This window comes from Lepisma saccharinum, chromosome 3 (assembly GCF_977018435.1).
Source record: "Lepisma saccharinum chromosome 3, izLepSacc3.1, whole genome shotgun sequence".
Lineage (NCBI taxonomy): Eukaryota > Metazoa > Arthropoda > Insecta > Zygentoma > Lepismatidae > Lepisma > Lepisma saccharinum.
This window is the reverse complement of record NC_139231.1, coordinates 26,592,460-26,607,344: the sequence shown is the minus strand read 5'-3', so window position 1 is coordinate 26,607,344 and position 14,885 is coordinate 26,592,460. Positions and strand designations below refer to the sequence as shown.

At 37.1% G+C, this 14,885-nt stretch overlaps 11 non-coding genes across 11 annotated transcripts; all 11 read right to left on the bottom strand.

Moving 5' to 3' along the window:
• Positions 1 to 490: 490 nt before the first annotated feature.
• Positions 491 to 563, bottom strand: TRNAM-CAU (transfer RNA methionine (anticodon CAU)). The gene has a single exon. It is a non-coding gene; the product is annotated as a tRNA-Met (tRNA).
• A 1,329-nt stretch (positions 564 to 1,892) lies between these two features.
• On the bottom strand, positions 1,893 to 1,965 carry TRNAM-CAU (transfer RNA methionine (anticodon CAU)). The gene has a single exon. It is a non-coding gene; the product is annotated as a tRNA-Met (tRNA).
• Positions 1,966 to 3,304: 1,339 nt separating this feature from the next.
• Positions 3,305 to 3,377, bottom strand: TRNAM-CAU (transfer RNA methionine (anticodon CAU)). The gene has a single exon. It is a non-coding gene; the product is annotated as a tRNA-Met (tRNA).
• A 1,340-nt stretch (positions 3,378 to 4,717) lies between these two features.
• TRNAM-CAU (transfer RNA methionine (anticodon CAU)) lies at positions 4,718 to 4,790 on the bottom strand. The gene has a single exon. It is a non-coding gene; the product is annotated as a tRNA-Met (tRNA).
• Positions 4,791 to 6,128: 1,338 nt separating this feature from the next.
• Positions 6,129 to 6,201, bottom strand: TRNAM-CAU (transfer RNA methionine (anticodon CAU)). The gene has a single exon. It is a non-coding gene; the product is annotated as a tRNA-Met (tRNA).
• Positions 6,202 to 7,250: 1,049 nt separating this feature from the next.
• TRNAM-CAU (transfer RNA methionine (anticodon CAU)) lies at positions 7,251 to 7,323 on the bottom strand. Its single transcript has one exon. It is a non-coding gene; the product is annotated as a tRNA-Met (tRNA).
• Positions 7,324 to 8,652: 1,329 nt separating this feature from the next.
• Positions 8,653 to 8,725, bottom strand: TRNAM-CAU (transfer RNA methionine (anticodon CAU)). The gene has a single exon. It is a non-coding gene; the product is annotated as a tRNA-Met (tRNA).
• Positions 8,726 to 10,064: 1,339 nt separating this feature from the next.
• On the bottom strand, positions 10,065 to 10,137 carry TRNAM-CAU (transfer RNA methionine (anticodon CAU)). The gene has a single exon. It is a non-coding gene; the product is annotated as a tRNA-Met (tRNA).
• Positions 10,138 to 11,475: 1,338 nt separating this feature from the next.
• On the bottom strand, positions 11,476 to 11,548 carry TRNAM-CAU (transfer RNA methionine (anticodon CAU)). Its single transcript has one exon. It is a non-coding gene; the product is annotated as a tRNA-Met (tRNA).
• A 1,047-nt stretch (positions 11,549 to 12,595) lies between these two features.
• TRNAM-CAU (transfer RNA methionine (anticodon CAU)) lies at positions 12,596 to 12,668 on the bottom strand. The gene has a single exon. It is a non-coding gene; the product is annotated as a tRNA-Met (tRNA).
• Positions 12,669 to 13,997: 1,329 nt separating this feature from the next.
• Positions 13,998 to 14,070, bottom strand: TRNAM-CAU (transfer RNA methionine (anticodon CAU)). Its single transcript has one exon. It is a non-coding gene; the product is annotated as a tRNA-Met (tRNA).
• Positions 14,071 to 14,885: the final 815 nt, after the last annotated feature.

Here is a 14,885-nt window from a genome sequence, read left to right as displayed (position 1 = left end):
CTTGTGAAAATCGGCTTGTGTAGCGCTGAAAGCTAAGTGAAATACAAGAAAATTACACAGCAGTAATCGTACCGAAGATGACTGTATTTGACCCAGTGAAAATGTAGAACATCTCAATATAACCCAGACTTTTATTTAAATTGATAAGATTGTTATCAAACCTTGTAATTCAGAAATCATTTGGTAGTGGTGGCAACCGAACCCACGCCCTCGAAGAGACTAGTGCCTAAAAAAGGCGCCTTAGACTTTTCGTCTATGCTACGCTACTCCACATGCAACCTTATTCCACAGAAAACTCAACGATTCCTTAAATTCTGAATGAGTCATCATCAAGTCTGCTCTGACAAGTGTGCCGTATTTACACTGAAATGAGATATCTGTTTATGCATTTGAAAAGTGTGAGTGAAATAAATTGGATCCGCTTGTCCCATGTTCTTGTTGAAAAGGGGAATTATATTTACAACAGTAACTTTAAAATTTACAAAACAAATGCCCCGGGTGAGGATTGAACTCACGACCTTGAGATTATGAGACTCACGCGCTACCGACTGCGCTACCGAGGCCACACATTTAACTAAAGATGTATTTCGTCAACTTTTCTATCATCCTAGTTATGGTAATGATTGTTCAGAGATTTTTCACGACACGAAATGTAGGGCTGTAACTACTTCCAACAAAATTTCCTATCCCATATTTATATAAATAAAGCACAATTTCGATCAATACCTCCTCTTATGTTCTCTTGTGAAGTACTTTAAGTTCTTATCAGAACATACAATTCTTTTCATGCTCTTCTCATCCATGCAATAAAATTGTAAACACTCTCCTTGAGCTGCTCAATTTCGTGGTGGAATAACATTCTGATACAAACTCTTGTTCGCAACCAGAGATACATGATTCAACGTTTCTGTCGTTTCTTAAACTTTATGTTACGGCTACTAATAATCTTCCAAGGTATACAGCAAGAGCAGCATATCATTTAGGAAACGTCAAATGAACATGAAATTCATGTTCGATTAAATTAATCTGTTCATCTTGCCACCTTGTCTTGTGAAAATCGGCTTGTGACAGTGAATTCTCTATGTGAAGATTTCTTTCCCAATGTAAATACAGACAGTGGATTCGGGAAAATGTGGAAATTCTACAAAAATCGAAAAATTGTAGACGTGTGAAACCATAGTAATTGTTTCGTTCTAGTGAGAAGTGAATAAAACATACGAGGCCGATCATTTAGTTACGAAAAATATATATGAAACCAAATCTTACGGGAAAAGGCAGTAGGTAATGGAATAAAGTTCAACACTATGACTTGATGTATACTTACGAAGTCTGATTTAGGTATCTAATTCCAGTGCGTACTTGACTTACAGCATCGGTTCCTCGGACAATGTTTCACCCTTCGGTATAATTGAAGTGTGCAGATTAAAAACGCTGAAAGCTAAGTGAAATACAACACAAATTACACATCAGTAATCGTACCGAAGGTGACTGTATTTGACCCAGTAAAAATGTAGAACATCTCAATATAACCCAGACTTTTATTTAAATTGATAAGATTGTTATCAAACCTTGTAAGTCAGAAATCATTTGGTAGTGGTGGCATTCGAACCCACGGCCTCGAAGAGACTTGTGCCTAAGAAAGGCGTCTTAGACTTCTCGTCTACGCTACTCCACATGCAACATCATTCCACAGAAAACTCAACGATTCCTTAAATTCTGAATGAGTCATCATCAAGTCTGCTCTGACAAGTGTGCCGTATTTACACTGAAATGAGATATCTGTTTATGCATTTGAAAAGTGTGAGTGAAATAAATTGGATCCGCTTGTCCCATGTTCTTGTTGAAAAGGTAAATTATATTTACAACAGTAACTTTAAAATTTACAAAAGAAATGCCCCGGGTGAGGATTGAACTCACGACCTTGAGATTATGAGACTCACGCGCTACCGACTGCGCTACCGAGGCCACACATTTAATTAAAAATGTATTTCGTCAACTTTTCTATCATCCTAGTTATGGTAATGATTGTTCAGAGATTTTTCACGACACGAAATGTAGGGCTGTAACTACTTCCAACAAAATTTCCTATCCCATATTTATATAAATAAAGCACAATTTCGATCAATACCTCCTCTTATGTTCTCTTGTGAAGTACTTTAAGTTCTTGGCAGAACATACAATTCTTTTGATGCTCTTCTCATCCATGCAATAAAATTGTAAACACTCTGCTTGAGCTGCTCAATTTCGTGGTGGAATAACATTCTGATACAAACTCTTGTTCGCAACCTATCATCTTCAGAGATACATGATTCAACGTTTCTGTCGTTTCTTAAACTTTATGTTACGGCTACTAATAATCTTCCAAGGTATACAGCAAGAGCAGCATATCATTTAGGAAACGTCAAATGAACATGAAATTCATGTTCGATTAAATTAATCTGTTCATCTTGCCACCTTGTCTTGTGAAAATCGGCTTGTGACAGTGAATTCTCTATGTGAAGATTTCTTTCCCAATGTAAATACAGACAGTGGATTCGGGAAAATGTGGAAATTCTACAAAAATCGAAAAATTGTAGACGTGTGAAACCATAGTAATTGTTTCGTTCTAGTGAGAAGTGAATAAAACATACGAGGCCGATCATTTAGTTACGAAAAATATATATGAAACCAAATCTTACGGGAAAAGGCAGTAGGTAATGGAATAAAGTTCAACACTATGACTTGATGTATACTTACGAAGTCTGATTTAGGTATCTAATTCCAGTGCGTACTTGACTTACAGCATCGGTTCCTCGGACAATGTTTCACCCTTCGGTATAATTGAAGTGTGCAGATTAAAAACGCTGAAAGCTAAGTGAAATACAACACAAATTACACATCAGTAATCGTACCGAAGGTGACTGTATTTGACCCAGTAAAAATGTAGAACATCTCAATATAACCCAGACTTTTTTTTAAATTGATAAGATTGTTATCAAACCTTGTAAGTCAGAAATCATTTGGTAGTGGTGGCATTCGAACCCACGGCCTCGAAGAGACTTGTGCCTAAGAAAGGCGTCTTAGACTTCTCGTCTACGCTACTCCACATGCAACATCATTCCACAGAAAACTCAACGATTCCTTAAATTCTGAATGAGTCATCATCAAGTCTGCTGTGACAAGTGTGCCGTATTTACACTGATATGAGATATCTGTTTATGCATTTGAAAAGTGTGAGTGAAATAAATTGAATCCGCTTGTCCCATGTTCTTGTTGAAAAGGTAAATTATATTTACAACAGTAACTTTAAAATTTACAAAAGAAATGCCCCGGGTGAGGATTGAACTCACGACCTTGAGATTATGAGACTCACGCGCTACCGACTGCGCTACCGAGGCCACACATTTAACTAAAAATGTATTTCGTCAACTTTTCTATCATCCTAGTTATGGTAATGATTGTTCAGAGATTTTTCACGACACGAAATGTAGGGCTGTAACTACTTCCAACAAAATTTCCTATCCCATATTTATATAAATAACGCACAATTTCGATCAATACCTCCTCTTATGTTCTCTTGTGAAGTACTTTAAGTTCTTGGCAGAACATACAATTCTTTTGATGCTCTTCTCATCCCTGCAATAAAATTGTAAACACTCTCCTTGAGCTGCTCAATTTCGTGGTGGAATAACATTCTGATACAAACTCTTGTTCGCAACCTATCATCTTCAGAGATACGTGATTCAACGTTTCTGTCGTTTCTTAAACTTTATGTTACGGCTACTAATAATCTTCCAAGGTATACAGCAAGAGCAGCATATCATTTAGGAAACGTCAAATGAACATGAAATTCATGTTCGATTAAATTAATCTGTTCATCTTGCCAACTTGTTTTTTAAAAATCGGCTTGTGACAGTGAATTCTCTATGTGAAGATTTCTTTCCCAATGTATATACAGACAGTGGATTCGGAAAAATGTGGAAATTCTACAAAAATCGAAAAATTGTAGACGTGTGAAACCATAGTAATTGTTTCGTTCTAGTGAGAAGTGAATAAAACATACGAGGCCGATCATTTAGTTACGAAAAATATATATGAAACCAAACCTTACGGGAAAAGGCAGTAGGTAATGGAATAAAGTTCAACACTATGACTTGATGTATACTTTCGAAGTCTGATTTAGGTATCTAATTCCAGTGCGTACTTGACTTACAACATCGGTTCCTCGGACAATGTTTCACCCTTCGGTATAATTGAAGTGTGCATATTAAAAACGCTGAAAGCTAAGTGAAATACAACATAAATTACACATCAGTAATCGTGCCGAAGGTGACTGTATTTGACCCAGTAAAAATGTAGAACATCTTAATATAACCCAGACTTTTATTTAAATTGATAAGATTTGTTATCAAACCTTGTAAGTCAGAAATCATTTGGTAGTGGTGGCATTCGAACCCACGGCCTCGAAGAGACTTGTGCCTAAGAAAGGCGTCTTAGACTTCTCGTCTACGCTACTCCACATGCAACATCATTCCACAGAAAACTCAACGATTCCTTAAATTCTGAATGAGTCATCATCAAGTCTGCTGTGACAAGTGTGCCGTATTTACACTGAAATGAGATATCTGTTTATGCATTTGAAAAGTGTGAGTGAAATAAATTGGATCCGCTTGTCCCATGTTCTTGTTGAAAAGGTAAATTATATTTACAACAGTAACTTTAAAATTTACAAAAGAAATGCCCCGGGTGAGGATTGAACTCACGACCTTGAGATTATGAGACTCACGCGCTACCGACTGCGCTACCGAGGCCACACATTTAACTAAAAATGTATTTCGTCAACTTTTCTATCATCCTAGTTATGGTAATGATTGTTCAGAGATTTTTCACGACACGAAATGTAGGGCTGTAACTACTTCCAACAAAATTTCCTATCCCATATTTATATAAATAAAGCACAATTTCGATCAATACCTCCTCTTATGTTCTCTTGTGAAGTACTTTAAGTTCTTGGCAGAACATACAATTCTTTTGATGCTCTTCTCATCCATGCAATAAAATTGTAAACACTCTGCTTGAGCTGCTCAATTTCGTGGTGGAATAACATTCTGATACAAACTCTTGTTCGCAACCTATCATCTTCAGAGATACGTGATTCAACGTTTCTGTCGTTTCTTAAACTTTATGTTACGGCTACTAATAATCTTCCAAGGTATACAGCAAGAGCAGCATATCATTTAGGAAACGTCAAATGAACATGAAATTCATGTTCGATTAAATTAATCTGTTCATCTTGCCACCTTGTCTTGTAAAAATCGGCTTGTGACAGTGAATTCTCTATGTGAAGATTTCTTTCCCAATGTAAATACAGACAGTGGATTCGGAAAAATGTGGAAATTCTACAAAAATCGAAAAATTGTAGACGTGTGAAACCAAAGTAATTGTTTCGTTCTAGTGAGAAGTGAATAAAACATACGAGGCCGATCATTTAGTTACGAAAAATATATATGAAACCAAACCTTACGGGAAAAGGCAGTAGGTAATGGAATAAAGTTCAACACTATGACTTGATGTATACTTACGAAGTCTGATTTAGGTATCTAATTCCAGTGCGTACTTGACTTACAGCATCGGTTCCTCGGACAATGTTTCACCCTTCGGTATAATTGAAGTGTGCAGATTAAAAACGCTGAAAGCTAAGTGAAATACAACACAAATTACACAGCAGTAATCGTACCAAAGGTGACTGTATTTGACCCAGTAAAATATAGAACATCTCAATATAACCCAGACTTTTATTTAAATTGATAAGATTGTTATCAAACCTTGTAAGTCAGAAATCATTTGGTAGTGGTTACATTCAAACCCACGGCCTCGAAGAGACTTGTGCCTAAGAAAGGCGTCTTAGATTTCTCGTCTACGCTACTCCACATGCAACATCATTCCACAGAAAACCCAACGATTCCTTAAATTCTGAATGAGTCATCATCAAGTCTGCTTAGACACGTGTGCCGTATTTGCACTGATGTGAGATATCTGTTTATGCATTTGAAAGGTGTCAGTTGAATAAATTGGATCCGCGTGTCCCATGTTCTTGTTGGAAGGGGGAGATATATTTACAACGGTAACTTTAAAATTTACGAAAGAAATGCCCCGGGTGAGGATTGAACTCACGACCTTCAGATTATGAGACTCACGCGCTACCGACTGCGCTACCGAGGCCACACATTTAACTAAAAATGTATTTCTTCAACATTTCTATCATCCTAGTTATGGTAATGATTGTTCAGAGATTTTTCACGACTCGAAATGTAGGGCTGTAACTACCTCCAACAAAATTTCCTATCACATATTTATATAAATAAAGCACAATTCCGATCAATACCTCCTCTTATGTTCTCTTGTGAAGTACTTTAAGTTCTTGGCAGAACATACAATTCTCTTGATGCTCTTCTCATCCATGCAATTAAATTGTAAACACTCTTCTTCAGCTGCTCAATTTCACGGTGGAATAACATTCTGCTACAAACTCTTGTTCGCAACCGATCATCTTCAGAGATACGTGATTCAACGTTTCTGTCGTTTCTTATACTTTATGTTACGGCTACTTATTTATCCTCCAAGGTATACAGCAAGAGCAGCATATCCTTTAGGAAACGCCAAATGAACATGAAATTCATAAAAAGGTAAAGGTAAAGTTCTCCCCTGTGCATAGCACCACGCCATGAACGCGTATAGGGGGTGTGGGGATTAAATTAATCTGTTTATCTTGCCACCTTGTCTTGTGAAAATCGGCTTGTGTAGCGCTGAAAGCTAAGTGAAATACAAGAAAATTACACAGCAGTAATCGTACCGAAGATGACTGTATTTGACCCAGTGAAAATGTAGAACATCTCAATATAACCCAGACTTTTATTTAAATTGATAAGATTGTTATCAAACCTTGTAATTCAGAAATCATTTGGTAGTGGTGGCAACCGAACCCACGCCCTCGAAGAGACTAGTGCCTAAAAAAGGCGCCTTAGACTTTTCGTCTATGCTACGCTACTCCACATGCAACCTTATTCCACAGAAAACTCAACGATTCCTTAAATTCTGAATGAGTCATCATCAAGTCTGCTCTGACAAGTGTGCCGTATTTACACTGAAATGAGATATCTGTTTATGCATTTGAAAAGTGTGAGTGAAATAAATTGGATCCGCTTGTCCCATGTTCTTGTTGAAAAGGGGAATTATATTTACAACAGTAACTTTAAAATTTACAAAACAAATGCCCCGGGTGAGGATTGAACTCACGACCTTGAGATTATGAGACTCACGCGCTACCGACTGCGCTACCGAGGCCACACATTTAACTAAAGATGTATTTCGTCAACTTTTCTATCATCCTAGTTATGGTAATGATTGTTCAGAGATTTTTCACGACACGAAATGTAGGGCTGTAACTACTTCCAACAAAATTTCCTATCCCATATTTATATAAATAAAGCACAATTCCGATCAATACCTCCTCTTATGTTCTCTTGTGAAGTACTTTAAGTTCTTGGCAGAACATACAATTCTCTTGATGCTCTTCTCATCCATGCAATAAAATTGTAAACACTCTCCTTGAGCTGCTCAATTTCGTGGTGGAATAACATTCTGATACAAACTCTTGTTCGCAACCAGAGATACATGATTCAACGTTTCTGTCGTTTCTTAAGCTTTATGTTACGGCTACTAATAATCTTCCAAGGTATACAGCAAGAGCAGCATATCATTTAGGAAACGTCAAATGAACATGAAATTCATGTTCGATTAAATTAATCTGTTCATCTTGCCACCTTGTCTTGTGAAAATCGGCTTGTGACAGTGAATTCTCTATGTGAAGATTTCTTTCCCAATGTAAATACAGACAGTGGATTCGGAAAAATGTGGAAATTCTACAAAAATCGAAAAATTGTAGACGTGTGAAACCATAGTAATTGTTTCGTTCTAGTGAGAAGTGAATAAAACATACGAGGCCGATCATTTAGTTACGAAAAATATATATGAAACCAAATCTTACGGGAAAAGGCAGTAGGTAATGGAATAAAGTTCAACACTATGACTTGATGTATACTTACGAAGTCTGATTTAGGTATCTAATTCCAGTGCGTACTTGACTTACAGCATCGGTTCCTCGGACAATGTTTCACCCTTCGGTATAATTGAAGTGTGCAGATTAAAAACGCTGAAAGCTAAGTGAAATACAACACAAATTACACATCAGTAATCGTACCGAAGGTGACTGTATTTGACCCAGTAAAAATGTAGAACATCTCAATATAACCCAGACTTTTATTTAAATTGATAAGATTGTTATCAAACCTTGTAAGTCAGAAATCATTTGGTAGTGGTGGCATTCGAACCCACGGCCTCGAAGAGACTTGTGCCTAAGAAAGGCGTCTTAGACTTCTCGTCTACGCTACTCCACATGCAACATCATTCCACAGAAAACTCAACGATTCCTTAAATTCTGAATGAGTCATCATCAAGTCTGCTGTGACAAGTGTGCCGTATTTACACTGAAATGAGATATCTGTTTATACATTTGAAAAGTGTGAGTGAAATAAATTGAATCCGCTTGTCCCATGTTCTTGTTGAAAAGGTAAATTATATTTACAACAGTAACTTTAAAATTTACAAAAGAAATGCCCCGGGTGAGGATTGAACTCACGACCTTGAGATTATGAGACTCACGCGCTACCGACTGCGCTACCGAGGCCACACATTTAACTAAAAATGTATTTCGTCAACTTTTCTATCATCCTAGTTATGGTAATGATTGTTCAGAGATTTTTCACGACACGAAATGTAGGGCTGTAAATACTTCCAACAAAATTTCCTATCCCATATTTATATAAATAACGCACAATTTCGATCAATACCTCCTCTTATGTTCTCTTGTGAAGTACTTTAAGTTCTTGGCAGAACATACAATTCTTTTGATGCTCTTCTCATCCCTGCAATAAAATTGTAAACACTCTCCTTGAGCTGCTCAATTTCGTGGTGGAATAACATTCTGATACAAACTCTTGTTCGCAACCTATCATCTTCAGAGATACGTGATTCAACGTTTCTGTCGTTTCTTAAACTTTATGTTACGGCTACTAATAATCTTCCAAGGTATACAGCAAGAGCAGCATATCATTTAGGAAACGTCAAATGAACATGAAATTCATGTTCGATTAAATTAATCTGTTCATCTTGCCAACTTGTTTTTTAAAAATCGGCTTGTGACAGTGAATTCTCTATGTGAAGATTTCTTTCCCAATGTATATACAGACAGTGGATTCGGAAAAATGTGGAAATTCTACAAAAATCGAAAAATTGTAGACGTGTGAAACCATAGTAATTGTTTCGTTCTAGTGAGAAGTGAATAAAACATACGAGGCCGATCATTTAGTTACGAAAAATATATATGAAACCAAACCTTACGGGAAAAGGCAGTAGGTAATGGAATAAAGTTCAACACTATGACTTGATGTATACTTTCGAAGTCTGATTAGGTATCTAATTCCAGTGCGTACTTGACTTACAGCATCGGTTCCTCGGACAATGTTTCACCCTTCGGTATAATTGAAGTGTGCATATTTAAAACGCTGAAAGCTAAGTGAAATACAACATAAATTACACATCAGTAATCGTGCCGAAGGTGACTGTATTTGACCCAGTAAAAATGTAGAACATCTTAATATAACCCAGACTTTTATTTAAATTGATAAGATTTGTTATCAAACCTTGTAAGTCAGAAATCATTTGGTAGTGGTGGCATTCGAACCCACGGCCTCGAAGAGACTTGTGCCTAAGAAAGGCGTCTTAGACTTCTCGTCTACGCTACTCCACATGCAACATCATTCCACAGAAAACTCAACGATTCCTTAAATTCTGAATGAGTCATCATCAAGTCTGCTGTGACAAGTGTGCCGTATTTACACTGAAATGAGATATCTGTTTATGCATTTGAAAAGTGTGAGTGAAATAAATTGGATCCGCTTGTCCCATGTTCTTGTTGAAAAGGTAAATTATATTTACAACAGTAACTTTAAAATTTACAAAAGAAATGCCCCGGGTGAGGATTGAACTCACGACCTTGAGATTATGAGACTCACGCGCTACCGACTGCGCTACCGAGGCCACACATTTAACTAAAAATGTATTTCGTCAACTTTTCTATCATCCTAGTTATGGTAATGATTGTTCAGAGATTTTTCACGACACGAAATGTAGGGCTGTAACTACTTCCAACAAAATTTCCTATCCCATATTTATATAAATAAAGCACAATTTCGATCAATACCTCCTCTTATGTTCTCTTGTGAAGTACTTTAAGTTCTTGGCAGAACATACAATTCTTTTGATGCTCTTCTCATCCATGCAATAAAATTGTAAACACTCTGCTTGAGCTGCTCAATTTCGCGGTGGAATAACATTCTGATACAAACTCTTGTTCGCAACCTATCATCTTCAGAGATACGTGATTCAACGTTTCTGTCGTTTCTTAAACTTTATGTTACGGCTACTAATAATCTTCCAAGGTATACAGCAAGAGCAGCATATCATTTAGGAAACGTCAAATGAACATGAAATTCATGTTCGATTAAATTAATCTGTTCATCTTGCCACCTTGTCTTGTAAAAATCGGCTTGTGACAGTGAATTCTCTATGTGAAGATTTCTTTCCCAATGTAAATACAGACAGTGGATTCGGAAAAATGTGGAAATTCTACAAAAATCGAAAAATTGTAGACGTGTGAAACCATAGTAATTGTTTCGTTCTAGTGAGAAGTGAATAAAACATACGAGGCCGATCATTTAGTTACGAAAAATATATATGAAACCAAACCTTACGGGAAAAGGCAGTAGGTAATGGAATAAAGTTCAACACTATGACTTGATGTATACTTACGAAGTCTGATTTAGGTATCTAATTCCAGTGCGTACTTTACTTACAGCATCGGTTCCTCGGACAATGTTTCACCCTTCGGTATAATTGAAGTGTGCAGATTAAAAACGCTGAAAGCTAAGTGAAATACAACACAAATTACACAGCAGTAATCGTACCAAAGGTGACTGTATTTGACCCAGTAAAATATAGAACATCTCAATATAACCCAGACTTTTATTTAAATTGATAAGATTGTTATCAAACCTTGTAAGTCAGAAATCATTTGGTAGTGGTTACATTCAAACCCACGGCCTCGAAGAGACTTGTGCCTAAGAAAGGCGTCTTAGATTTCTCGTCTACGCTACTCCACATGCAACATCATTCCACAGAAAACCCAACGATTCCTTAAATTCTGAATGAGTCATCATCAAGTCTGCTTAGACACGTGTGCCCTATTTCCACTGATATGAGATATCTGTTTATGCATTTGAAAGGTGTCAGTTGAATAAATTGGATCCGCTTGTCCCATGTTCTTGTTGGAAGGGGGAGATATATTTACAACGGTAACTTTAAAATTTACGAAAGAAATGCCCCGGGTGAGGATTGAACTCACGACCTTCAGATTATGAGACTCACGCGCTACCGACTGCGCTACCGAGGCCACACATTTAACTAAAAATGTATTTCTTCAACATTTCTATCATCCTAGTTATGGTAATGATTGTTCAGAGATTTTTCACGACTCGAAATGTAGGGCTGTAACTACCTCCAACAAAATTTCCTATCACATATTTATATAAATAAAGCACAATTCCGATCAATACCTCCTCTTATGTTCTCTTGTGAAGTACTTTAAGTTCTTGGCAGAACATACAATTCTTTGATGCTCTTCTCATCCATGCAATTAAATTGTAAACACTCTTCTTCAGCTGCTCAATTTCACGGTGGAATAACATTCTGCTACAAACTCTTGTTCGCAACCGATCATCTTCAGAGATACGTGATTCAACGTTTCTGTCGTTTCTTATACTTTATGTTACGGCTACTTATAATCTTCCAAGGTATACAGCAAGAGCAGCATATCCTTTAGGAAACGCCAAATGAACATGAAATTCATAAAAAGGTAAAGGTAAAGTTCTCCCCTGTGCATAGCACCACGCCATGAACGCGTATAAGGGGTGTGGGGATTAAATTAATCTGTTTATCTTGCCACCTTGTCTTGTGAAAATCGGCTTGTGTAGCGCTGAAAGCTAAGTGAAATACAAGAAAATTACACAGCAGTAATCGTACCGAAGATGACTGTATTTCACCCAGTGAAAATGTAGAACATCTCAATATAACCCAGACTTTTATTTAAATTGATAAGATTGTTATCAAACCTTGTAATTCAGAAATCATTTGGTAGTGGTGGCAACCGAACCCACGCCCTCGAAGAGACTAGTGCCTAAAAAAGGCGCCTTAGACTTTTCGTCTATGCTACGCTACTCCACATGCAACCTTATTCCACAGAAAACTCAACGATTCCTTAAATTCTGAATGAGTCATCATCAAGTCTGCTCTGACAAGTGTGCCGTATTTACACTGAAATGAGATATCTGTTTATGCATTTGAAAAGTGTGAGTGAAATAAATTGGATCCGCTTGTCCCATGTTGTTGTTGAAAAGGGGAATTATATTTACAACAGTAACTTTAAAATTTACAAAACAAATGCCCCGGGTGAGGATTGAACTCACGACCTTGAGATTATGAGACTCACGCGCTACCGACTGCGCTACCGAGGCCACACATTTAACTAAAGATGTATTTCGTCAACTTTTCTATCATCCTAGTTATGGTAATGATTGTTCAGAGATTTTTCACGACACGAAATGTAGGGCTGTAACTACTTCCAACAAAATTTCCTATCCCATATTTATATAAATAAAGCACAATTTCGATCAATACCTCCTCTTATGTTCTCTTGTGAAGTACTTTAAGTTCTTATCAGAACATACAATTCTTTTCATGCTCTTCTCATCCATGCAATAAAATTGTAAACACTCTCCTTGAGCTGCTCAATTTCGTGGTGGAATAACATTCTGATACAAACTCTTGTTCGCAACCAGAGATACATGATTCAACGTTTCTGTCGTTTCTTAAACTTTATGTTACGGCTACTAATAATCTTCCAAGGTATACAGCAAGAGCAGCATATCATTTAGGAAACGTCAAATGAACATGAAATTCATGTTCGATTAAATTAATCTGTTCATCTTGCCACCTTGTCTTGTGAAAATCGGCTTGTGACAGTGAATTCTCTATGTGAAGATTTCTTTCCCAATGTAAATACAGACAGTGGATTCGGGAAAATGTGGAAATTCAACAAAAATCGAAAAATTGTAGACGTGTGAAACCATAGTAATTGTTTCGTTCTAGTGAGAAGTGAATAAAACATACGAGGCCGATCATTTAGTTACGAAAAATATATATGAAACCAAATCTTACGGGAAAAGGCAGTAGGTAATGGAATAAAGTTCAACACTATGACTTGATGTATACTTACGAAGTCTGATTTAGGTATCTAATTCCAGTGCGTACTTGACTTACAGCATCGGTTCCTCGGGCAATGTTTCACCCTTCGGTATAATTGAAGTGTGCAGATTAAAAACGCTGAAAGCTAAGTGAAATACAACACAAATTACACAGCAGTAATCGTACCGAAGGTGACTGTATTTGACCCAGTAAAAATGTAGAACATCTCAATATAACCCAGACTTTTATTTAAATTGATAAGATTGTTATCAAACCTTGTAAGTCAGAAATCATTTGGTAGTGGTGGCATTCGAACCCACGGCCTCGACGAGACTTGTGCCTAAGAAAGGCGTCTTAGACTTCTCGTCTACGCTACTCCACATGCAACATCATTCCACAGAAAACTCAACGATTCCTTAAATTCTGAATGAGTCATCATCAAGTCTGCTGTGACAAGTGTGCCATATTTACACTGATATGAGATATCTGTTTATGCATTTGAAAGGTGTCAGTTGAATAAATTGGATCCACTTGTCCCATGTTCTTGTTGGAAGGGGGAGATATATTTACAACGGTAACTTTAAAATTTACGAAAGAAATGCCCCGGGTGAGGATTGAACTCACGACCTTGAGATTATGAGACTCACGCGCTACCGACTGCGCTACCGAGGCCACACATTTAACTAAAAATGTATTTCGTCAACATTTCTATCATCCTAGTTATGGTAATGATTGTTCAGAGATTTTTCACGACTCGAAATGTAGGGCTGTAACTACCTCCAACAAAATTTCCTATCACATATTTATATAAATAAAGCACAATTCCGATCAATACCTCCTCTTATGTTCTCTTGTGAAGTACTTTAAGTTCTTGGCAGAACATACAATTCTCTTGATGCTCTTCTCATCCATGCAATTAAATTGTAAACACTCTTCTTCAGCTGCTCAATTTCACGGTGGAATAACATTCTGCTACAAACTCTTGTTCGCAACCGATCATCTTCAGAGATACGTGATTCAACGTTTCTGTCGTTTCTTATACTTTATGTTACGGCTACTTATTTATCCTCCAAGGTAAACAGCAAGAGCAGCATATCCTTTAGGAAACGCCAAATGAACATGAAATTCATAAAAAGGTAAAGGTAAAGTTCTCCCCTGTGCATAGCACCACGCCATGAACGTGTATAGGGGGTGTGGGGATTAAATTAATCTGTTTATCTTGCCACCTTGTCTTGTGAAAATCGGCTTGTGTAGCGCTGAAAGCTAAGTGAAATACAAGAAAATTACACAGCAGTAATCGTACCGAAGATGACTGTATTTGACCCAGTGAAAATGTAGAACATCTCAATATAACCCAGACTTTTATTTAAATTGATAAGATTGTTATCAAACCTTGTAATTCAGAAATCATTTGGTAGTGGTGGCAACCGAACCCACGCCCTCGAAGAGACTAGTGCCTAAAAAAGGCGCCTTAGACTTTTCGTCTA